General features: G+C 41.5%; 1 long non-coding RNA gene across 1 annotated transcript in view; it reads left to right on the plus strand.

Annotated features, from left to right (window-relative positions):
- Window positions 1-261: 261 nt before the first annotated feature.
- The window catches only part of LOC124712517, a 64,815-nt gene continuing 38,060 nt past the window's right edge, over window positions 262-27,016 (plus strand). Inside the window, exon 1 of the long non-coding RNA XR_007005585.1 lies at window positions 262-349. This is a non-coding gene — a long non-coding RNA (uncharacterized LOC124712517). The remainder of the gene's footprint in view (window positions 350-27,016) is intronic.

The following is a 27,016-nucleotide window of genomic DNA, read 5'->3' on the forward strand; positions in this document are numbered from 1 at the left end:
CACAGCAGTATCGGACAGGTACTCAAATCCGTCCCCCTTTGAGTACTGTAAGTTCCCGGAAAAGAAACAAAGAGCAATGAGGAGATCTGGACGTAAGATATTTGGAAACACTACGTCGTATTTGTAATTAGACAGAGGACAGAGGACAGAGGACAACCGTCCCCTCGTGGCGACCCGCGTCAGTCGGGGCGACGTGGAGGGGCGTCGGTGCGGCATACATATATATAGGGCGTCGGCGTCGATGTGAGGACGCTACGTCATCAGATGCGCAGCACGGCGGCCGCCATGAAGGGCGCAACCTACCTCTGCGCGGCGCTCCTCCTATTCGTCTCAGTGCAGGCAAACCGGGGTGAGTTCAGCACCTGTCTCACTCTGCGTGTCTAAAGCCTAGTTTACACGACGACACTAGGTTGCGGGCAACTGCGCTACCGGCGACGGCGCATGCGCGCCGCGCGTTTGCGCAACTCGTTGGTGAAACTAAACACTTTCGGCGTGTTCCAACTTTGGCGACACTAGTTGTGTGAGTTTGAGGTTATGTGTGTTCGTAGAGTACAGACAAACTGAAACATGAAGTGGGAAACGGAGAATAATAATGTTCGCTTTTTCGATATCTATGCTTTGCCTGTTTGTGGCATTTCAGTGTTGCTGATTACAAAAATAAACAACATATTGCTGCCGCATAGACCGTCATGTACGATCATAACATAGATGGTGTGGTGTGCGTACTGTAAGACCTTCGGTACATACATACATACATTTGACCTGTCGCTCTAACGAAGTAGGCGAGTGTAAGCAATATATCTCGTGGTCCTATCGTGGCGTGTTTATCTTCTGCCGTTAGATCAGACGATAGAAATGCCACTTACACGCTTAGAGTAGCAGATTGACGGTGACCAACTTTAAATGGAACTTGTTTAATTTTCACACACATTTATTAAAATAATAAAAAACAGATATTACGTAACTTGATTCTGGATGCTGTTTACAATTGACAATCTGAAGTTCCTTTGGTCTAGGTACGGTAATCTTATTCTCACATATCTCTGATACTTGACAAAGTGTCTATACGTTTATCTTCATGGATATGTACAGGAACATGATAATCTTATTAGGTGCAGACTGAAACTTGACTATAGTCTGGTACAGACTAATGCAGACTGGTACAGTCTGGTGCATACAAATGCAGACTAATGCAGACCGACTAATCGGAGGTCTGTACACTCGTCATAATACCTCGCGCATTAAGGTATCACTGCACTAGTGTGATCCGCGAGGAGAAAAGGTTCTATGTTAGCAGCAATCTCATTGGCTGCGAGGCGTATTAATACACGGATCGCCGGAAGCAGAATTTGGTCCGTCTCTAAGACAGCGCCATCTCGTAGTGCGGAGATGGACGAGCGCTGCGCCTGCACTGTTGTGCTTAGCGGGGCGCGCTCTATTGGGAAAGATGTGTACGCGCTGACTACACGGAACTGTGGACACAACAGATGGTTTGACAATATCTGAGCTGCAGGGCAAAATTTATTGAGTTAGGAGCACATATGCAACTGAATTAAGAAAAATACAAGCGAGTGTATTTGTAGCTGTGGCAATGCACTCGCCGACAAGACTAAAATCACATCGTACGAGTTGGCCAACTCTTTGTTAAGGAATATTGTTGACAGGTGGGAAGGCTATACAAATTCAAGAAGCTGCATTCTTTATTCAATATTCATCTATTTAAAACGTCGTTGCAGTGCTCCACATTCACATATGTTAGAATTTTGAAATATTGCCATTGTACAGATCTGTCTTCAAGAGAGTAGTTTGCAAACCATTCTCTTCTTAATGCGGCCTGCTTCGAATAATTATTGTTGCTCATGCTAATAATTATTACTGTTAATGTTAATAATTATTGGTGTTAATGAAATAGCGTCATCACCAACTAAAACCGTATCTTATAGCATGCTGAGTGTTCTCGATTGTAATGCACGCAATGATACATAATTAAAAAAAAAAAGGCTCTGAGCACTATGCGACTGAACTTCTGAGGTCATCATTCCCCTAGAACTTAGAACTACTTAAACCTAACTAATCTAAGGACATCACACACATCCATGCCCGAGGCAGGATTCGAACCTGCGACCGGAACGGTCGCGCGGTTCTAGACTGAAGCGCCTTGAATCGCTCGGCCACCGCGACCGGCACATAATTTCAGTTCTGGCGACAGTGTTTCACGCATTACAGTACCTTTATTCTTTATCGCATAGTTAACTCTATGTAGAAGAACGTGAACAGTTCTGGTGACATTCTAAGATAATTAAAAGTACTTCTGGCATCTTCCGTTATAAATTATTTCAGCAAGGATGCTAAGCAACCGAGGTGACCTTTTTCTTCGTCCAGTCACGAATCGAAACACGTTTCTTATTTTTTTCTTATGCACCGATTCCACGCAACAAACTGTAACTCCATCACATCTCGTGCGACGTGCAGCTGCCAAAACTTTCATTTCAGACACGACTCAGGGACCCACAAAACGACGAAACTGAAGTACATACTGGTTTCGCCGTGTCTACAGTCAAATACGAAACCATTTGCGTGCAACTCATTCCACGTAACGAGTGGCGCAACCCAATGTCGTAGTGTATACTAGGCTTAAGAGCCGCAGCAAACGAACAGATTTCTACAATATTATACCTTTGTTATTCCGGAATACGATGCCAAGTTCCTTGGAACATGCAACTTTCACGTAACATGTCTCGCTGTACGGGAATATACATAATGCAGGTACGAGTACAGGTTGTGGACGCGTGACTGACGACATATGGAAGTTTAGGCCTGGTCGTGAGTCGTGTACAGGCAGCCAAATGGTAAGGGACAGCCAACAATAAGCTGAGGACTGGCAGGGATATTTGTCTTCATTCCATTAAATAGCTGAATTCAAATGGCTCTGAGCACTATGGGACTTAACATCTGAGGTCATCAGTCCCCTAGAACTTAGAACTACTTAAACCTAACTTTCCTAAGGACATCACACACATCCATGCCAGAGGCAGGATTCGAACCTGCGACCGTAGTGGTCACGCGGTTCCAGACTGAAGCGCCTAGAACCGCTCGGCTACCACGGCCGTCTTATATAGCTAATGTTTGTCCATGTTCGCAAATGCGAGTACATTTCATGTAAGACACATTTCTTCTCACATTCCCTATCTTCATTTCCGTGATTGTCAAACAAACATGCAGATGCTCAAATCAAGTTTCTAAAACTTAACCTCACTTCTGAAGCAGCTCTGACGTAGTACCTCGCCGCGTATTATTTTGACAGTAGTGGGAATGGCTACCAATGAAGACAACGCTTTTCTTGCGTTGCCTTTAGCACTATCAATAAAGAAGAAAAAAAAAAAACAAGACTCTGGTACAAGGAAAGTTTTAGACTGACAGGTGAACGTAGCCACGAAAATTTGTTAGTTGAGCTATTCAGAACCTGATGATTACATCAACTTTCTCCGAATGAACAGTCAAACTTTTAATTACGTGTTACAATTATTCGCTCTCACACTGAAAAAAAAGAAAGAAAAAGACACAGCTGTGTGGAAATTTATTCCAGCATATAGAATACTGATTTTTGTTTTTCATCTTCCTGTGTATTTTTTGGATGAGAAAGACGCAACCTGTCTACCATTTTGGTAGTGTTGCCTGAGCTTCTCATTTGTGCACATAACCCTTTGGTCTCAGTTTCCAAAAGCCATTGTGATAGATCAACTGTTTGTAGCAGTTTGTAACTCACTACTGAGTCTTTTCGCTGAATTCATGTGATTTTTTTTTTTACCCGCTCCACACTTCCATCAGTCAATATGTCAAGTCTACCTGGTCTGGTGTTGGTTTGGTTGTGGTTGAAACAAAGAGATAAACGGCAATAAAAATTCATATTCGCTCAAAATGGATGGAGAAACATCAACATTCGTACGGTCCGTCGTCGTCGAAGTTTCGCAAGCAGCTGGTTTTTGTTTAACAAGTGAAAGTGTTATCAGATCAGTCGTCAATCAAAATTTCTCTTAAACATGTCGAACAATGTCTCTGTTTGACGAACGTGCCATACAAAGCAGCACATTAGCAAATAACTTGCTGAACATACGAAACCTGACAATTTTTTTATCATCTACAGTGCCTTTACCTGCAAAACTGTAGCCTGGGAGTACCAAGAGGGGCAGTGGGGAAAAGAACCGTTTACCTTACCCTCACTCCCATCCACTACCCACTACACGACTGTGTTACCGACCGTCCGAAAAACATTGCCTTATCAGTAGACTTTCAGTCAGCCTTTCTGTGTTCCGTTGTTGACCCTATATGATCTCCCAGTTAATTTTTTTATTTATATGTACAGCGTTACTGGAAAATTTGCAATTTCTAGTGATACATGTATGTAACGGAATGGACGAGAAAATGTTTTACTTTTCACTCAATAAAACAGAAGAAACATGACGAGTCTTTTCATTATAATTGAGTAGGCTTCCATACCCAGAGGCAGTTAACAAAAGTTGTCTTGGTATGGTGCCACATCATATTGTACAAGAACATTGGATAAAACTGAGGATTTGGCCATTTACAGTAGACCCACAGGCAGTCCGCTGTAATCTACATCTACATCCATACTCCGCAAGCCACCTGACGGTGTGTGGCGGAGGGTACCTTGAGTACCTCTATCGGTTCTCCCTTCTATTCCAGTCTCGTATTGTTCGTGGAAAGAAGGATTGTGGCAATTGCATCCATGGTACTAATATTTTAAATTACTTGAAAAAAATAAGTTCTCTACAGTGGCTATTTTTCGTTACTATTTCATTTTTGCTTTGTATCTGTGTAGCAGTTTTCAAGCATATGAGAACAAAAGTAGAAAACAGAGCACAAAACAACCATTTGTTAGAGCCACCAGAATAAATTCGGACTAAAATCAGAATGAAAAGGGCACTTACTATGTTTAACCCGTTAACTGTATACGTTACAGTCATATAAGCTCTTCGGCTGCTGTAATTGCACTTGCTCTTCTCTTTTTAGTTTACTTTTATTCTGGTGACTATTGCCAACGACTGCTTTGTATTGTAACTACGTTTTTCTGACGTGTATGCAGTTGCTTGAAAATGGCTATACTGCTGAACCATAAAATAAGAAACAACATGGAAATGATAAACAATCACTCCAGGAAGTTAATTCCTTGAAGAAGATTATTACAACTGTGGACCCCGTTGCAACTAAATTAATAAATATTTATACATTAACTGCTGTTGTTGAAGAGAAGCGTGTGTATCTAAAAAGAGCAATCAGACATGTTGGAATATAAACGTAGGCAGAAGGAGGGTAACTGCGAAGAAAAATTCAGCAACAGAAGAAGTACTTAAATTGTTGGACGAAAGCAAGAAGTACAAATATGTTCCGAGGAAGAAAGTAATAGAGCAGTATGGGTCACTTCGGAATGAAATAAACACGGGGTGACGATTATTGAACTATATGAAATAAAATCCTCATAACTTCTGAACGCTTCGCGTTAGGACGTTAAAACTACATGGTATGTCGTGGGGCATTATGGGAATTAATACGGGCTGTATGATTTTGCTTAGCGGCGAAGCCCACTTTCATTTGGACGAGTTCGTCAATAAGCAAAACTGACGCATTTGTGGGACTGAGAATTCGCACTTCGCGATAGGGAAGTCTCTTCACGCTCAACGTGCAATGTGTGGTGTGCCATGTCCAGTCACGGAACAATCTTTGCGATATTGCTTGATAGTACGGCGGCTACCGAAAGGTATGTGAAGGTTTTGCAAGATGAATTCATCCCCGTTCCCCAAGTGACCCAGACTTCGACAAGATGTGGTTCATGCGAGACGGAACTCGACCCCATCGAAGCAGGAGAGTGCCTGATGTCCTGGACGAGCACTCTGGAAACCGCATTCTGGTCCTGGAGTGCCCAAAGGCCACTGGAATGAGCCTCAATTAGCCGCAATATTCTCCAGTTCTGAACACGTGTGACTCCTTCTTGTGGGGCTATATTAAAGACAAGGTGTACAGCAATATCCCCAAAACCATTGGTGTGTTTAAAACAGCCATCAGCATCGATGTTCCGACACTTCAGCAGGCCATGCGGAATTTGGCTATTCGTATGCGCCACATCATCGCCAATGATTACAGGCATATCGAACATGTCATAACCTGAATATCTGTAGTGACGGTCACATGTTGAATAAAGTGCGTGCACGCCATAGTTTGTAACTAATTTGCGTTTCCTTCCATATTGTTCGATATTTGTCACCATATAGGAAGCGGGGAAGGCTAGGGTGAAATGGTTGCAAGAGAAATATGAAGAATTTGAAAAAGAAGTAATCGTCGTAAGGACTGATTTCGCATACGGAAAAGTCAAAACAAATTTCAGTGAAATTAAAAGATTGGGGGTAGCATTACGAGCGTGATGGGAATTCCGTTGTTAAACGCAGAGGAGAGAGCGGATAGTTGGGAAGAGTACGCTGAAGGCTTCTGTGAGGGTGAGTAATTGTCTAATGACGTAACAGAAAGGAGGAGGAGGAGGAGAAGATTAGCGTTTAACGTCCCGTCGACAACGAGGTCATTAGAGACGGAGCACAAGCTCGGATGACGAAAGGATGGGGAAGGCAATCGTCCGGTCTCTTTCAAAAGAACTGTAGTGTTGGCAGAAGAGCCAACACTGTTTTTCTAGAGGAGGCCGAAATGCACGCGTTTAATTACACGCTGACTGGCGTTAGGTCTGGAACAGGTCAGAGAAATAAGACTAGCAAAACAGGAGGTAACTGGTAGAATACTTAACTTTAATCCACAATTGTAGAACATCTCTCGTTACGGTACATGCTTCATAATATTAATTATCAATTGAATACGGCGCCTTGCTAGGTCGTAGCAAATGTAGCTGAAGGCTATGCTAACTATCGTCTCGGCACATGAGAGCGTATTTGTCAGTGAACCATTGCTATGAACGTCGGCTGTACAACTGGGGCGAGTGCCAGGACGTCTCTCTAGACCTGCCGTGTGGTGGCGCTCGGTCTGCAATTACTGACAGTGGCGGCACGCGGGTCCGGCGTATACTAATGGACCGCGGCCGATTTAAAGGCTACCACCTAGCAAGTGTGGTGTCTGGCGGTGACACCACAAGAACCACCCCGGCATTCACTTGAAGTGACTTAGGGAAATCACGTAAAACCTAAATCAGGATGGCCGGACTCTGTTTTGAACCATCGTCTTAATAGGAAAAGAAATATGCGTCGGCGTTGGAAAGATAGGGGATCAAGAGAATCAGCATTGGAGTTTGAATTTAAGAGTTCTGGAAGACTTGAGCTCAAAGAAGGGATTCATAACATTCCATGAGAATTTGTAAAATTACTGGGGGGAAGTGGCAACAAAACGATTACTCACTTTGGTGTGTAGAACGCATCAGACTTCCACAAAAACATCATCCACACAATTCCAAAAATAGCAAGAGCCAACTACTGCTAGAATAATATACAGGACGTAAAAGAAAATCATCTGGTAGATCAATTTGGGTTTAGGAAAGGCAAAGGCACAAGAGAGGCAGTTCTGATGTTGCAGTTGATAATGGAAACAAGACCGAATAAAAATCGAGACGCATTCTTAGGATTCGTCGACGTGGAAAATGCATTCGATGATGTAGAATGGTGAATAATGTTCGAAATTCTGAAAAAAATAAGCATAAGCTACAGGGAAAGACGGATAATAATATGTACAAGAAAAAATGGAAGAATAAGACTGGAAGACCAAGAACGAAGTGCTCAGATTAAAAGGAGTGTGAGGCAGGGATGTAGTCTACCGCCCTTACTCTTTAGTCTCTACAGTGATACGATTCGCTGACGGCATTGCTATCATTTGTGAAAGTGAAGAAAAATAAGGGTCTATTAAATGTGCTGAAGATTTGTCTCAGGAGTGGGCTGAAAAAGAAAAGAATAGAACAGTTGCAGAGAAAAATATCACCAAAAATATATTTGAAGGTCAAAATACTGCAGATGGAATTCAGATACTTTGGGAGTATAATTAGAGCAGCAGACAGACTGTAAAATAATTGTAATGTTCGGAAGAACACGAGGTAGAGAAACAGTCTGAAGATGGTTTGAAGAACCGTCTTCCAGGCACTTAAGTTTGATTTGCAGAGTAAACATGTAGATGTAGGTCGAACGTAGAGGAAAACAAATAGAAAGTGGATAGAAGACATTAAAGAAAGTACTGGACTGTACAAGTGGTCGCTAAATGTTATTATCTTTACCTAAACAAAAGTACAGGGTGATTCAAAAAGAATACCACAACTTTAGGAATTTAAAACTCTGCAACGACAAAAGGCAGAGCTAAGCACTATCTGTCGGCGAATTAAGGGAGCTATAACGTTTCATTTAGTTGTACATTTGTTCGCTTGAGGCGCTGTTGACTAGGCGTCAGCGTCAGTTGATGCTAAGATGGCGACCGCTCAACAGAAGGCTTTTTGTGTTATTGAGGAAAATCGACTCGCAGAGCTAGCAGAGAGCTGCAAATTCCACAATCAACTGTATGGAGAGTCCTACGAAAAAGGTTACTTATGAAACCTTATCGTCTGAAATTGGTTCAAGCACTGTCTGCAGCTGATAAGATTAAAAGAATCGATTTCTGTGATTTTATCCTTGCTCAAATGGAAACAGATGAATCTTTCGTTTCAAAGATTGTGTTTAGTGATGAAGCAACTTTCCACACTAACGGGAAAGTCAACCGTCACAATGTCTGTATATGGGGCACTGAGAATCCGCGGGAAACAACTCAGTATGAACGTGACTCGCCTAAGGTGAACGTTTTCTGTGCCATTTCAGCCAATAAAGTTTTTGGTCCCTTTTTCTTCGAAGGTGCTACTGTAACTGGACTACAGTTTCTGGAGATGTTAGAGAATTGGCTGTTCCCTCAGCTCGAACAAGAAGCACAACAATTCATATTTCAGCAGGATGGAGCGCCACCACATTGGCACTTATCTGTCCGTAACGTACCTGAACGTCAACTACCCGAGGCGATGGATCGGCCGCCAGCCAGCCCGTGACAGAGCACTTCATCACTGGCCTCCAAGAAGCCCTGATCTTACCCCCTGCGATTTTTTCTTATGGGGGTATGTTAAGGATATGGTGTTTCGGCCACCTCTCCCAGCCACCATTGATGATTTGAAACGAGAAATAACAGCAGCTATCCAAACTGTTACGCCTGATATGCTACAGAGAGTGTGGAACGAGTAGGAGTATCGGGTTGATATTGCTCGAGTGTCTGGAGGGGGCCATATTGAACATCTCTGAACTTGTTTTTGAGTGAAAAAAAAACCTTTTTAAATACTCTTTGTAATGATGTATAACAGAAGGTTATATTATGTTTCTTTCATTAAATACACATTTTTAAAGTTGTGGTATTCTTTTTGAATCACCCTGTATTATCTCCTCAACAATCTTCATACAGTGAGCTACAGCCCTCATTTTTATATATGAAATTAGTGAACTTACTAATGGCTCTTTTGTTGTCTATGTCTGCAGTCACTTTCAGAACACAAATTGATTATCAAATTAATTAATTTAATACGGTTGAATTTTGAATTGCTGCTGTATCCATGTATTACCACAATAAAATAAAAAACGTGAATGTTTGGAGGAGTACGAATGAGAACAATGGCGTATTTAAGTTTTCAAAAATAATAACAAGTTTTTATTCATTCTTTCATAACTATAGTCGAGCTGATAAAACTTACTAAGAAAATGCGAAACATAAATTAGAAAAAAAGGATGATGTTTGAGTGGCAAAGCATTTATTGGGGTGGAAAATATACAAATTCACGCCTGAATTAATACCCCTTAAAAGGGAATCTGACTTTGCTTACATGAATCCACTGTGAGGCCCAATTCTATTCAAATGGAATCAGCTACGACCAAGTGCACGCAAACTATGGTTCACGGAGAAAAGGGAGCTGTGAATATCATTTAACAACCCTACGCCGTTGCAGGAATACTTCCCCTTGATTCAGATGGCAGCAGAAAGCGGCGGGCTGTGGGCAATGAGCGGCGCACTGCGGCAGCTGTAATGTCCTGACGCGTCCACGAAAACTTGCAAACTACACGGACTGGCAGTTGATTATTAGAAAGCGGGAAACTTCCCTCTCAGAGCCCTGAAAAAGTGTGAGGTTCACCCATACGCTAGTCTGGCCAACCAATATGATTCACAGGCACGATAGCCCGTGCTGGAATTGTCAAACTTCAGATGGCCGACTTTGCCAACCAAAAACCAAAACAAAAACTACACCTCCTCTTTTGCTCATTCAACTAGGGTTCGTACAAACACTCACTGCTGCATGCCTGCAAAAGTTTTGTGATTGTTCTGGGTGTCAGTTCCTGTGGACCCTCACATCTTTGACATACACCCCTGAACGTAAATACAATGATCGTACGTTTAAAAGATCATAGAGACATTTATCTAACCCAGTCACATCGAAGTTGAGGTCAGAGATGATTGTTTTCCCTAACTACAATACAATATCTTTGAGCATTGAGCAGTCTCCGCCTCAAATGGTGTAAACACAAAATAAGCAAAATGTACATGAAACGTGTAATATAGTGAGACTTTACACAAATGACAGAGACATAATAAATACATGTGTCAATTTTAACAGGTGGTTTCATTATTAGTGTATTTTTATTGTGTGACCTTTTGTCAATCTTAGATTTTAGATGAGAGTGACCTTTTACCCCAGTACACATCTAAAAATAGAGTTGTCCCTTAAAAGATTACCTTTAACCTAATAAAATAAATACAGCAAGGCACACAACAATAGGAACTAAAAAACACAAAAATATTTTAAGTCTCCTATTTCTTCCTTCTGAAGGGCCTTTAGTGAGTCCAAAAACTAACTTAAACATTAGATGGACAAATAAACACAGCACTACAGTCAAGATGTATTAACAGGTTGGATGTGGCAGGTGTAGTGGGTGATTTGTTGCTAAACATAATCAGTAGTGGCAGCAGTTTCGGGGAAGGACCTGTCTCCATCTATGTCAGCAACACGTAGGCATCTGGACTATTGACTGACCAGAGATGTTGCAGCAGATAACAAACGGTTGTCCTTGTTGAAGACAATCCTCCAGTAGCGGTTGTCAGTGTCATGGCAGGTGTCCGGAGATGTCAATCGATTGGTTCGGCGCTCTCCAGTCGCTGCTTTCTGGTCAGCAGCGGTGTTGTGTTCAGATCGGCTCCCTAAATACTCTTGCGCAGACTGTGGTGGTGCCAGGTGGTGATGTGACGTCAGAGGCGAGTCTCCGTTACCTGCTGGCTGCAGGCGAGGCATTCCTGTGGTTGCTTATCACTCTCAATTGGCACGAGTGAAAGAGACGAACAGGACTGCATCCACGCCTCCGTCGCCCTTGAGCTGCTCCAATGTCAACGCGTCCGCTGGAAGCCTGCACTGTCGCTCCAGGGTGGGAGGGGGGGGGGGGGGGGTGGGTCGCTTGTAGCTCACAGCTGCCGATCTAGCCCTGCGGTGACGTCAGGTCAGCTGGTCTTTTGTCCGGGGACGTCGCCCCTGCTGTGACGTCACGCTGGCAGCCGCACCCAAGCTCTCTCTAAGACACGTAAAGCCTGCCAGCCGCCTTGTGATATGGACGGCTGCGCTGCACCACGGAACGCCATAGTCCTCTGCACAATCCATAGCATACGTTTTAGTGCCGTGTTTTTGCAACAAATGTTTACACAAACACAAATATAGAAAATCATAAATGTAAGCGTAGGGAAGGGATATCGATATCGATGGAGGGGCTGTTTTTTTTTTTTTTTTTTAGGGGAGGGAGAAACCATGGTAAGTGGACACAAGTACATAACAGTCGAATGGAGTGTGAGTTAGACCAGAAGGTGACTTAACAGTACATAAATACACAAAAATACAGTTAAAATTGCAAGCTTACAGTAATCTAATCTTAAGAAGTTGTAGGTGAAAGACAAAGCTGGCCGGTGTGGCCGAGCGGTTCTAGGCGCTTCAGTCCGGAACCGCGCTGCTGCTACGGTCACAGGTTCGAATCCTGCCTCGGGCATGGCTCTGAGTGCTGTCCCTACGTTAGTTAGGTTTAAGTAGTTCTAAGTTCTAGGGGGCTGATGACCTCAGATGTTAAGTCCCATAGTGCTCAGAGCCATTTTCAAAGACAAAGTAGTGGAAAGGTTATGTTGCCAACACTACAAAACACAAACCGCAACACATGCTTCGAAGTACAAAAACAAACAGAATACAGTGGTGTGCATAAAAGTGTGTCGTGAAAGACATAAGAAATGCATAGTGCCGCAGAAAAACTAAAAATTAGACCAAAATTATCAGAGTCTAACGCAGAAAAACGACGATGTGCTGGCAAACAGCATTTACCAATGCAAGAAACAAGTCAAGCGGAAATCATCATAAGTACAAAATGGTTCAAATGCCTCTGAGCACTATGGGATTTATCATCTGAGGTCATCAGTCCCCTAAAGCTTAGAGCTACTTAAATCTAACTAACCTAAGGACATCACACACTGAAACGTCCCCTTTGAAAAATTGTACATGACTGTGCTTAAACTGACACACAATATTTTGTTAGCGCAACGCAATCTGACTTTCAAAATTCCCTACAAAAGAATGGCCCTGACTAACATTAACCTATACCTTTCACAAATCACTTACGTCACAAAAATCTTCGCTGCTCAAGCTACTGCAATACAGCGAGCGCCACTACTGCCAGCTAAATAAAAGATTCAAACTATGGAAGGCACTAACTACTGATAGGGATAGTTAGCAAATGAAAGATATTAATAGAGAACAAACAATGTATTTACCTTGATATCATCATATATAAATATAGCAGTTCATGACAAATTTCAAAACTCCGCCATCTCTCTCCCCACATCCACCACTGCTGGCGGCTCACCTCCAACTGTGCAACGCTACGCGCTGTTCACATCCAGCTGCCGCTGCCCAACACTACAATGGCGAGTATTACAACAATGCAAAGCAGCCACAGACTGCACACAGCACAGCCAGTGATTTTCATACAGAGGTGGCGTTACCAATAAAAAAACCTAAACAGCCTACTTACATAGCCCCCATGCTCCCCACAAAAAATTTTACAAATTGTTTTGGGCAGTGGCCAATAATGATTTGATAAAATTTTTCATAATTACAATAACAAAGATATCAAATGCACACACTTATTGATACAATGTTGGTCAAAAGCTCACATTTTCTCACAGTCTATAAAGACAGTCCTGATTCATCACAGTAAAATTACAGTGTTTTTCTTTTTTTTCAAAGTCTGAACAGTAAAAGAGAATGCACACAGAAGTAGTGGATTTCCATGCAGTCTTGAAGAAGTAGTGTCCTTCCATCAGAAAGACAGTGCTGACTCTTGACATGCTGACAGGTAATGGGTCACAACAGAGCAAACCCACAGCAGAGTCATTCGAAGTTTTGAAGAGTATTGGTAGGTAGGTCATCACAGAGCAGACCCACTGTAGTCCTGGTAGAGATTACGGTATTGGTGGGCCACCAGAGGTGCAGACCCACTGCAGTCCTTGTAGAAATAATGGTATTGGTGAGTCAGCAAAGGTGTAGACCCACTGTAGTCCTTGTAGAAATAATGGTATTGGTGGGTCATCAAAGATGCAGACCCACTGTAGTTCTTGAAGAGATGGCCAGCCGCCATCTGTTGTGACTGTGCAGGTGCACAATCATCATTGAAGAGTCTTGCGGATAATATAGCAAGTCCATAACCACCACTTGTGCACTCACAAAGTTTTTGGAATTGTCCTTAGAACCAGCAATGCTGTTATCCAGTCCCTTGCTGAATTATTAACACACGCGCAAACACTATCAATCCCAACTTCTTACATATTGTCCATATACTATGACCAACAGAAACATGTGCAGTGAAATGTAACTTAATTTGAAGAACTGGTGTCTATACAATTATAAATTTACAACATGAAAATAAAATTACAAAGGTACAAAATACATCATTAAAGAACATAACAATACAGAAAACATTTGTAGTACAGGTTTTACAAAAGAATAGAAATAAACATATACAACAGTGTTACAGGAATTATGACATGAGTACATAGATAAAAGATCAGAATAACTTTCGAAACATCAACTTCACACATGAGCATTAACACAAAACAGAGTAAATAATGTCTAAACATCTTTACAAAGTAAATAACATAGTATTAGAAAAATTCTACAACATAAATCTTATTAGCTAAACACTTAAAGACAGGAAAAAGACAAATACACAATGGTACATACACACATAGCAAAATAATACAAAAGGAAAGGACAGGGTATGTTTTACTGCAGTATTTTGCATGGAGATCTCCCTTGGTTCATCATTATTCCCAAAAGTCCTATCTATACCTGATTTCTGTACTTTTTTCGTATAACTTCTCAATGCATTTTTTTCCTATTGTCCGTAGTCAGTTTCTTATGTAGTTTACCCCCTCTTAAGGTAACTTAAATCTACTGAGCTCAGATGCTAAACTAAGGGACGAGGCAATGCAGCAGCATATAAAACAATTAATATAAACAGCAATGAAAAAAAATGGAAAATCGCAAAGAAAGCTACAGTAAATCTAAATTACCAAGCAATTCAACATTACAACTAATATGAGGCAATGCGCAGCAAACAAAAAAATAAATCTGGCTTAGCAGAGTAACACAAATTAAAGTTCAGTAGCACTATACCTGGCAAACAGCAGCTTATATCTAAACATGACATAGCTCAAGCAGAAAAAATAGTACACTAAAGATAACAATGCAGATAAGGGAAATGTATAATCACATCTTAATGTCTAAGTAATTAAAGTGGTGCACCACAACAACTTATTGTAAAAAAAATATTACCATGTACTTGAAAAGAAAATTATGTGTCCAGTTACTGTTACTAGTCCCTTCTTATTGTTCTTTCCTTTCCAAGTGCTCCTTTTTTTAAAGAATGTGGATTACAAAATTATCATTTAATAGATCTGTTGACAGAAAGTGTTCACATTAGCAAATGCCAAATGAAATAAGCAATTACGCAAACCAAAGCATAAAAATATCATTCAATAGTCATGTGACATTTCATAAGTTAGTAGAAATTCTCTCAACTCTCGTAGAAAGACGCTTGTCGTAATCAGGTGTGCAGATGTAAAAATATTTCTCGTCATTTCATTAGGCATTTCAGTAAATATCATAAATTACGAGCTCCACAGTATGCTTTCAACAAGAAAATGTCAATAGCGAGGATAATGGCCTCCCCTTTATTTTTCTACCTGTGCTTCCGAAAAGGCACACCCTAATGGCTTGTTCTCCAGGTGTCTGACACAGTGGTGTGCCGACGACGCACGTGCAGGTGGTCACTTAACTTTCTTACGGAAATATTTACAACAGCAGTTTCCGCTACAGTGACAGTCTCATATAAAAATTTCACAGGTCGAGAATTTACGTTGCAAATGTGTAGAAACAAAATCCTATGAATATAACAGTCTCCAAAAAAAAATTTCGCCGGCATTGTGATACATTCACGCATTTACACACATTTCATAACTCTTAAAGTACGATTCTTAGTTTCCAACATCCTGTTTCACAAGTCAAGAGTCCCTAACTTCTATTCATTATTCATATACATATAAACACGTAATCACATTCCTCATATATGGTAGCATCATCTTATTGACATAAACATACCTCAACAGCATAATACACATCGTCGTCGTAAAAATAACATCATAACACCTCAGTCAAATCTCAAAAAGGTCGTAGCTTTCTGCAATAATTTCAAACCATAAAAAATATTCTCTGCTCATTTCAATAGTGTCATCTGCCTCAAACGTACTTTAAAAATCATGATCTCATACCAAATACATCACTCAAAGCTCTCATAGTATCACAATGGTTCCGAAAAATGTGAGCATTTCTCAAAGTATAGACAAAATACAATTTCGTAAGTGTGAAGTTATCCAACTGTGTAATTACGTAAACATCTGTCACGGATGTAGTAAAAACGTTTGTCTGTCTCAGTTAAATGATCAGATAGCTGTGTAATTTGTGTGTTAGAGAAATATGGTACCGATGTGTAAAGTTTTATAAGCAAATACCATGTTAGCTAGGGTTCCTTGTGGTTGCCACACACATGGTACACAAAGTAAGCGTGTACCCCCCTGAGGATTAATGTAATTATACCCTCAGGTGTTACAGATTACAGCAATGGAATGAAATGTATCACGGAAAACTTTCTTTGTAATTCAAAAATCTTTAAAACTAAATGTTTTAAGTACAAAATTAATCACTCAAATACGTGTACTGTAGCGCTAAACTGTGCGCCTTGTTGTAAGATAATCTCTGTGGAAGTGTCGTAGTTATCGTCCTCTGAAAGCTAAGTTCTGCAGAAGTCAATATACTTACCTCATGATAAACAAAAGTGAAATGCTTTGCGTAGAGATATCTTAGTTATTACGCTTATTGTTGTGATGATGAAAGTACTGTGCTGTAACATATTGTTGTGCTACAGAAAAGGCAGTCTCATTGTAGCTATACCACAAAAGTTACTACTAAAACATGTTTTACTTTCCAGAATAATACATAAAACTGTGCAGACATACAACAGAAATACCGCAAAAGCAACATTGTAAATTGTCACTCATTAGTAGCGTCGTGAAAAAATCGTGTAGCTGTTACATAAACTAATCACTGTGTCATCTGGTATCTCACATAAAGTACTTTAAATCCAGAATGTATTTTCAAGTAAACCAAAATGTTGCATTAAAATCTCATTAGCAGTACTGGTAAATGTTCTAAGTATGTGAGCCTTATAGTCGTTACGTAATCGTGCATCTAACAAGCAAGAATGTACAAATACAACACTGTGTCGTCTGTTCACTATAACAATGCATTCGTAATTTCTGTTTAAAAATGTTCCCTAGGTTCTAGGCTGGATATTTAACTTCAAACATTGTTGCATGTTAACAGTTTCTTAAGTCTGACAAAGCATACTAGAAATGTGAAGTGAAAAGTTTTATGGCAAAGACAAAGTTAAAAAGCAGATTATCTTTCAATAAACGGTTTTACATGTGAAATGTGGTGTAAACCTTTACTCTTCCTAGTACGCAGAGTTTCAACTTCAACGCAATTATCATGTGGTGTACGTCGGTAAGGAATGTTGGAATTTTTTTCTCAAGGTTAGCGTCTATATAATTTTTCCCTGAGCCAGCCGGCGCACGCAGCTACCTGCGGTGCGAGTCATTGTCTGTTCCTTTGTTGGCGTGCATCATTATAGGGATTTGGAGACCTAACTTCTACAAATTCATCTTGTCGAGAGGGCCCTACCCTGGTTGAATCCCGCCAGTTCTGATGCAATTCAGGTCTGTCGTTACGATCATATCGTCTGTCGTCATGTCGGTAGATTCCATAGTTTCTTTCTTGTCGATCACATGGTGGAGAATTTCTCCCTGAATCGTAACTGCGCGCTGGTCCGTTGCATCTAAAGTTATTCTGTCTTCCTTGATAGTATTTATTTTGGTTCCCATATTGTCTGTTTATCTTATTGTCTCTGTGATAGTCATTACCACGGAGAGGTGATCTTTCCCTGTAGTTATTACTACTCTGCCAACGGTTGTCATATGGGTGGTGTCTGTTTTGGTCACGATTTGTGTTGTGAGAATAGCCTTGTCGTGTCAAGTTATTACTTCTTTCATCGCGGAATTGCGACGGATGTGAGCTGTAATTGTTGTGTTCCTGGTTTCGCATTCTGCGATTGTCAGTGTCAATTTCTAATTCTTGTAAGAGTCCCTGAAATGCTTCAATGTCGTCTTTGCAACGTCCTGCCAAAATAATATGTCGTAAATGTTCAGGCAGTTTGATTAAGCAAATGCGGATGAGTTCTGAGGGGCTGTATGGGTTTGAAAGATACTGATTCTTATGCAACATGTCTTCAAAATATTTCATAAGACTGGAAAATTCAGATTGTTCAAAACGTTTCATCATTATGATGCTATGTTTTACTCGGTCTTGTGTGGCTTGAGACCAATATGCTGAGAGGAAGGCATGGTAAAACTCTCCTTCACTGTGGCAATCGTGAATTACCGACCGCATTCTTACAGCTGGTTCATTCTCCAAGTAGCCACACATAAATTCTAATCTGTGTTCTAACGACCAGTTGGGAGGAAAACAATGCGAGAATTGATGGAGCCATGCTTGTGGATGAATGTCGTTGCCAGAATTCTTAAATGTTTTGAATTTACGTGTAGTAATGAACAGCTTATAGTCAAAATCATCATGTCGCCGAGTCGCATATCGGTCATTGTTAGGTCGTGTCGGCCGTTCCATCTCAAAATTCGGTGCACATTGCCAATTTCTTTCATAACTTCCGAAATGCCTTGTGTTATTATTTTGTGGCTGTTCTGTATTTCTGTGTCCCTCTTCCCGCATTGGGGCGCGAGTATCCTCTGAAATATGTAATTCTTGTATTACCTGTGTCAGCTGATCTTGTACTTCCCGGATTTCTCTTTTGTACTGTGTATTGATTTGATTTTGATTCTGTTTGAATTTTCTAATTTGTTCATACTCTTCTGTGTCAGTGAAGGCTACAGGTTTTGTGTCATTCAGATCATAATCTACCTTTGTAGATAAGTTAGTGACCTGATCCGAAAGTTCGGCTACTTTCTCCGATAGTGAACACATTTCCTCAGTGTGTTTTTCTGAACCAAGTTTCAGAGTGTCCATTTGTGTTGAAATCGAATCTACTCTGTCCTTTAAGTTTTCCTGAGTTTTTGCAAGTTGCGCAACCGAATCGGTAGATGCAACTGAGTCAATTTTAGCTTGCAAGGTCTCATGATTTTCATGAACAATGGTTTGCAGTTCTTTTATGGCTGCTTCGTGATTCTGTAATGCATTTTCATGCCGCGAAAAAATAGGTTGAAAATGCTCACAAATTTGTGTTTTTACGTCATTACAGACTTTTTGACATTTCGATTCAATGTTATGTAACTCAGTAGTTAAATCTTCACGTGTTTGTTCAAGTGTTTGTTCCAATGAGTCTAACTTTTTAAGATTTTGTTCCACTGTGTCTAACTTTTGAAGCTTTTCCTGTGTTTGTCTCTGATTTTGTTCCATTGTGTCTAACTGTTGCTGTGTTTGTCTCTGATGTTGTTCCATTGTGTCTAACTTTTTAAGATTTTGTTCCACTGTGTCTAACTTTTTAAGATTTTGTCCCATTTGTCTCTGATTTTTTTCCATTTGTTGCATTAATTGCAATAATAATGTATTAGTGTCTGGAATCTGTTTCTCTACGCTTTTCGGCAGTGCATTTGCACCGGCAACATTCACATTTTGACAAGCAGAAAATGTGTCTTGACTTATTTGAGAAAACGGTGATGACCCAAAACCTGAATCTACAGTATTTGCGAAATTGTGTCCTGTCATTTCGGATTCCTGAGGCGAGCTGTTGCCGACCGATCGATCGATAATGCTTCCCTGTTCATTACCTGTTTCACTGTGTACACCATTGTTTGCAGCCCGCTCCATTTCCCTATGCACAATTACCAAATTACTACTTTGAACATCAGTTAATTCATTACTCGGTGGCGCCAACACACTGCTTTCATTTTCACTTTCATTTCTCAGTTTACTTTGGAGCCTAGTATTACGTTTTTCACACGCCATTATTGTCACAGTATTTCACACGACAACACAGAAAAACACAATTTGAAGATCAAAAATAAGAGAACACATTAACATAGCACTGAAAATAATATCTAGTTAATTGCAGCTGTGAAATACTTGGTGCAAATCTACATGCATGCCACAACTGTTTTACTGTACAACAATGAAAGACTGCAACTAAAAAGGAGATTTTCTCTACAATTACGCGCTAGCAATAAACAATAGCTACACTAATTACACAAACTACAAGAAAAAATCAGAAGATTCCAGTGAGGTATCCTCGGCTAAGGGTCGACATATGAAACGTCCCCTTTGAAAAATTGTACATGACTGTGCTTAAACTGACACACAATATTTTGTTAGCGCAACGCAATCTGACTTTCAAAATTCCCTACAAAAGAATGGCCCTGACTAACATTAACCTATACCTTTCACAAATCACTTACGTCACAAAAATCTTCGCTGCTCAAGCTACTGCAATACAGCGAGCGCCACTACTGCCAGCTAAATAAAAGATTCAAACTATGGAAGGCACTAACTACTGATAGGGATAGTTAGCAAATGAAAGATATTAATAGAGAACAAACAATGTATTTACCTTGATATCATCATATATAAATATAGCAGTTCATGACAAATTTCAAAACTCCGCCATCTCTCTCCCCACATCCACCACTGCTGGCGGCTCACCTCCAACTGCGCAACGCTACGCGCTGTTCACATCCAGCTGCCGCTGCCCAACACTACAATGGCGAGTATTACAACAATGCAAAGCAGCCACAGACTGCACACAGCACAGCCAGTGATTTTCATACAGAGGTGGCGTTACCAATAAAAAACCTAAACAGCCTACTTACAACACTTCCATGCCCGAGGCAGGATTCGAACCTGCGATCATAGCGGTCGCACGGTTCCGGACTGAAGCGCCTAGAACAGCTTGGCCACCCTGGCCGGCCATCGTAAGTCAAATCAGCTTAATCTTAACGAACTGTTTTCGATCTAAAAGCAAATCAAAATGTGAATAATTACAGACCACTGATGATGCTTTAGTTCAATAAAGCAAAACGCGTCTGGTGCAAAACAAAAAAAAAATCACACATTTTTGTAGTTGCAACGACAGAACAATATACCCTCATGAATTATTTAAATGAACTTCTTCCGCCGTCCTATCTTGTTCTGCATCAATGTGTGTTCAAATGTGTGTGAAATCTTATGGGACTTAACTTCTAAGGTCGTCAGTCCCTAAGCTTACACACTAGTTAACTTAAATCATCCTAAGGACAAACACACACACCCATGCCCCAGGGAGGACTCGAACCTCCGCCGGAATCAGCCGCTCAGTCCATGACTGCAGCGCCTCAGACCGCTCGGCTAATCCCACACGGCCTGCATCAATGACTGGCTCGTGTTCATTTTGGGCGACATTAGTGTATCACGCGCCACAGCTCACTCTATTCTAACGTCCTTTCAAATAATGTACATTCATGCCTAAGCCTATTAAACAAAACCTACTCTAACATGTCGTTCACATCCCCATAAACAGATTTGGTTGATAAAAGTTTGCACAACGCTGTTAGCAACGACGCAACATCAGACAAGAAGTACCGCAGAAGTCATAGACAAGGGAAACAAAATAGATGACACAGACAATACATACACTAAACTAAAACGGCTACAACATACTACAAGTTACAGAGATACAATACATAGTGTCCAAAACCGAGTCTAATATTCTCAGTGCGCCAAAGTCACACTTCGAAAAAAAGAAAACCAAGCGCCCGTTCCGCAAAATTGCGCACAAACTGCGATACAAAAGTGCCTTGAATCAAGATTCTGGCCAAGGGTGGCCAACTCCAAGTGCTCACTTGCTTTAATCATAAATATACGTCCAAGTGATTACAAATCTAACTATCTTTACGTAAATAAAAGTGTTATTTTGTCAAGAATCTTCAAATCGTGAGCTACACCCTTCATTTTATACATGAAATTTGTGAATTTACTCGTGGCGCTTTTGTTGCCTATGTCTACAGTCACTTCCAGAACTTGGGTGTGTGTATGTGCGAAATCTTATGGGACTTAACTGCAAGGGTCATCAGTCCCTAAGCTTACACACTACTTAACCTAAATTATCCTAAGGACAAACACACACACACCCATGCCCGAGGGAGGACTCGAACCTCCGCCGGGACCAGCCGCACAGTCCACGACTGCAGCGCCTCAGACCGCTCGGCTAATCCCTTGCGGCCAGAACTTAAGTTAATTATAAAATTAACTAATTTAATACGATTTAATTTTGAACTGCTGGTATATCCATGTATCATCACAATGAAATAAAAACCGTGAATGGTTGGAGGATTATGAATGAGAACAGTGGCGTATTTTAGTTTACAAAAAGAATAAGTTTTTTTTCATCCTTCTATAGCTAAAATCGAGCTGATAAATCTGACTAAAAAAAAAATAAACTAAACTAAACTCCTCCCTAACAGGCCATGAATGTCAAACGATACCGACCGGCCGCCGTGTCATCCTCGGCCCACTGGCGTCACTGGATGCACCATTCTCACGGCCGTATGTCGGTTTACGAGACCAGAGCCGCTACTTCTCAATCAAGTAGCTCCTCAGTTTGCCTCACAGGGGCTGAGTGCACCCCACTTGCGAACAGCGCTCGGCAGACCGGATGCTCGCCCATCCAAGTGCTAGCCGAGCCCGACAGTTAAGACTACAGTGATCTGATGGGAACCTGTGCTACCACCGCGCGAACGCCGTCGGAATTACTAAAGAAATGCCAAACATAAATCAGAAAAAAGGAATAGTGCTTGATTGGGAAACCATTTATTGAGATGAAAACTATACAAATTCTCCTCTGAATTAATCCCTCTTACAACGCAATCTGACTTCGTTTACATGAATCCACTGTGAGGTCCAACTCAGCTACGACCAAGTGCGTCACGAACTGTGGTTCACGGAGAACAGGGAGCTGTGAATATCATTTAACAACCCTAGGCCGGTGCAGCAATACTTCACCTTGATTCAGACGGCAGCAGAAAGCGGTGAGTTGTGGGAATGAGCGGCGCACAGCGGCTGCTGTAATATTCTGACGCGTCCACGAAAACTTGCAAACTACGCGGACTGGCGGTCTGAGTATTAGAATGCGGGAAACTTCCCTCTCAGAGTCCTGAGATCCCGGCAGCTTTTAGTGTGTGGCGCACCCATTCACTGGCCTGGCCGCACAATTTGACTCACAGGCACAACAGCGCATGCTCGCATTGTCAAACTTCACATGGCCTATCAGGTCGAATAAGTTCACCCTCATGACACACAATATGTCAGAGATGACATGCAGTTCCAATTTCGGTACAGTTGGAAACTGCCTCTGGCTCTTACTCCACCACAAGTTGCAGACTGTTCAACTGTTCAACTGTGTGTGAATTCCTAAGGGACCAAACTGCTGAGGTCATCGATCCCTAGACTCACACACTACATCTACATCTACATGGTTACTCTGCAATTCACACTTAAGTGCCTGGCAGAGGGTTCATGAAACCATTTTCGTACTACTTTTCTACCATTCCACTCTCGAATGGCGCGTGGGAAAAAGGAACACCTAAATCTTTCCGTTCGAGCTCTGATTTCTCTTATTTTATTGTGATGATCATTTCTCCCTACGTAGGTGGGTGTCAACAATATATTTTCGCATTCGGAAGAGAAAGTTAGTGATGAAAATTTCGTAAATAGATCTCGCCGCAAAGAAAACCTCCTCTGTTTCAGTGACTGCCACCCCAACCCGCGTATCATATCAGTGACACTCTCACCCCTATTGCTCGATAACACGAAACGAGGTGCCCTTCTTTGCACTTTTTCGATATCCTCCGTCAATCCTACCTGGTAAGGATCCCATACCGCGCAGCAATATCCTAGCAGAGGACGGACAAGTGTAATGTAGGCTGTCTCTTTAGTGGATCTGTCGCATCTTCTAAGTATTCTGCCAACAAAGGGCAGTCTTTGTTTCGCCTTCCCCACAATATTATCTGCGTGGTATTTCCAATTTAAGTTGCTCGTAATTGTAATTCCTAGGTATTTAGTCAAATTGACAGCCCTTAGATTTGTGCGATTTATCGTATACCCAAAATTTATCTGATTTCTTTTAGTACCCATGAGGATGACCTCGCACTTTGTTTAGTGCTAATTGCCACTTTTCGCACCATACAGAAATTCTCTCTAGATCATTTTATAATCGGAATTGATCGTCTGATGATTTTACTAGACGGTAAATTACAGCGTCATCTGCAAACAATCTAAGGGGGCTGCTCAGATTATCACCTAGATCATTTATATAAATCAGGAACAGCGGAGGGCCGGCCTATGACACCACCTTGCGGAACGCCAGATATCACTTTTGTTCTACTCGATGATTTACCGTCTATCGCTACGAACTATCTCTGAGAGGAAATCACGAATCCAGTCACACAACTGAGACGATACTCCAAATGCACGCAATTTGATTAAGAGTCGCTTGTGAGGAACGGTATCAAAAGCCTTCTGGAAATCTAGGAATATGGAATCGATCTGAGATCCCTTGTCGACAGCACTCAGTACTTCATGGGAATAAAGAGCTAGCTGTGTTGCACAAGAACGATATTTTCTGATTCCGTGTTTGTTATGATTCAATAAGTACTTTATATACGACCAGAATCTCTTTGGGTTTTCTACCATATTTTGAGACAATGTTTCATTGTGGAAACTATTAAAAGCATCTCACATTGACGTCCGCACTAAATTTCGAGCTTCCGTGAAACTTAGAGAGTCTTGGGGATTTTGCGTTCTTCTGAATTTGGCACGCTTTTTTCGTTGCTTCTGGAACAGTGTTCTGACGTTTTTGGTGTACCACGGTGGATCAGTCCCGTCTCTTATTAACTTATGCGGTATGAATCTATCTATTGCTGTCGATACTGTATCTTTGAATTTGAGCCATATCTAGTCTACACTTACATAATTAGTTTGGGAGGAATGGAGACTCTCTCTTAGGAAGGCATCAAGCGAATTTTTATCTGCTGTTTTAAATAGATATATTTTGCGTTTCCTTTTAGTGGTTTTGATTGATATGGTTTAGAGCCTCGCTTTTCACCTTGTATTCACTAATCGCTGTATCCGTCATGACGCTCTCTATTAGATCAGGATTATTTGTGGCTAAGAGGTCAACTGTGTTTCCACAACCATTTTCAATTCGTGCAGGCTCATCAACTAATTGTTCAAAGTACAGGGCTATTACAAGTGATTGAAGCGATTTCATAATTTCACTGTAGCTCCATTCAATGACATATGGTCGTGACACACTACAGATACGTAGAAAAACTCATAAAGTTTTGTTCGGCTGAAGCCGCGCTTCAGGTTTCTGCCGCCAGAGCGCTCGAGAGCGCAGTGAGACAAAATGGCGACAGGAGCCGAGAAAGCGTATGTCCTGCTTGAAATGCACTCACATCAGTCCGTCATAACAGTGCAACGACACTTCAGGACGAAGTTCAACAAAGATCCACCAACTGCTAACTCCATTCGGCGATGGTATGCGCAGTTTAAAGCTTCTGGATGCCTCTGTAAGGGGAAATCAACGGGTCGGCCTGCAGTGAGCGAAGAAACGGTTGAACGCGTGCGGGCAAGTTTCACGCGTAGCCCGCGGAAGTCGACGAATAAAGTAAGCAGGGAGCTAAACGTACCACAGCCGACGGTTTGGAAAATCTTACGGAAAAGGCTAAAGCAGAAGCCTTACAATTGCTACAAGCCGTGACACCCGATGACAAAGTCAAACGCTTTGAATGTTCGGCGCGGTTGCAACAGCTCATGGAAGAGGATGCGTTCAGTGCGAAACTTGTTTTCAGTGATGAAGCAACATTTTTTCTTAATGGTGAAGTGAACAGACACAATGTGCGAATCTGGGCGGTAGAGAATCCTCACGCATTCGTGCAGAAAATTCGCAATTCACCAAAAGTTAACGTGTTTTGTGCAATCTCACGGTTTAAAGTTTACGGCCCCTTTTTCTTCTGCGAAAAGAAACGTTACAGGACACGTGTATCTGGACATGCTGGAAAATTGGCTCATGCCACAACTGGAGACCGACAGCGCCGACTTCATCTTTCAACAGGATGGTGCTCCACCGCACTTCCATCATGATGTTCGGCATTTCTTAAACGGGAGATTGGAAAACCGATGGATCGGTCGTGGTGGAAATCATGATCAGCAATTCATGTCATGGCCTCCACGCTCTCCCGACTTAACCCCATGCGATTTCTTTCTGTGGAGTTATGTGAAAGATTCAGTGTTTAAACTTCCTCTACCAAGAAACGTGCCAGAACTGCGAGCTCGCATCAACGATGCTTTCGAACTCATTGATGGGGACATGCTGCGCCGAGTGTGGGAGGAACTTGATTATCGGCTTGATGTCTGCCGAATCACTAAAGGGGCACATATCGAACATTTGTGAATGCCTCAAAAACCTTTTTAAGTTTTTGTATGTGTGTGTGCAAAGCATTGTGAAAATATCTCAAATAATAAAGTTATTGGAGAGCTGTGAAATCGCTTCAATCATTTGTAATGACCCCGTAATCCTCAGAGAAAGCATTTAGTACAATTTCGGAAGATGTTTTCTGTCTACCGCCGGCTTTGAAAATGTATTTTCGCCAACAAATCGAGGGTAGATTGCAGTCTCCACCCATTATAACTGTATGAGTGGGGTACTTATTTGTAATGAGATTCTTCTTTGAAGCGTTCAGCTATTATATCCTCTGAGTCGGGGGGATCGGTAGAAGGAGCCAATTATTATTTTGGTACGGCTGTTAGGTACAACCTCTACCCACAGTAACTCGCAGGAACTATCTACTTCAACTTCACTATAAGATAAACTACTACCAACAGACACAAACACACCACCACCTACTTTATTTAATCTATCCTTTCTGAAGACGGTTTGCGCCTCTGTAAAAATTTCGGCAGAATTTATCTCCGGCTTTACCCAGATTTCTGTTCCTATAACGATTTCAGTTTCAGTGCTTCCTATCAGCGCTTGAAGCTCTGGTACTTTTCCAACACAGCTACGACAATTTACAACTACAATACCGACTGTTGCTTGGTTGATTCTCGTCGTTTCTTTGCCCTGTACCCTTTGAGACTGTCTAACCTAAAAAACCAACCAGTCCACGCCACACAGCCCCTGCTACCCGTTTAGCCGCCTCCTGTGTAGTGGGCACCTGACTATTTAGCGGAACCCGAAACCCCACCACCCTATGGCGCAAGACGAGGAATCTGCAGCCTACACCG

The sequence above is a fragment of the Schistocerca piceifrons genome, chromosome 8, assembly GCF_021461385.2.
Source record: "Schistocerca piceifrons isolate TAMUIC-IGC-003096 chromosome 8, iqSchPice1.1, whole genome shotgun sequence".
NCBI classification, from domain to species: Eukaryota; Metazoa; Arthropoda; class Insecta; order Orthoptera; family Acrididae; genus Schistocerca; species Schistocerca piceifrons.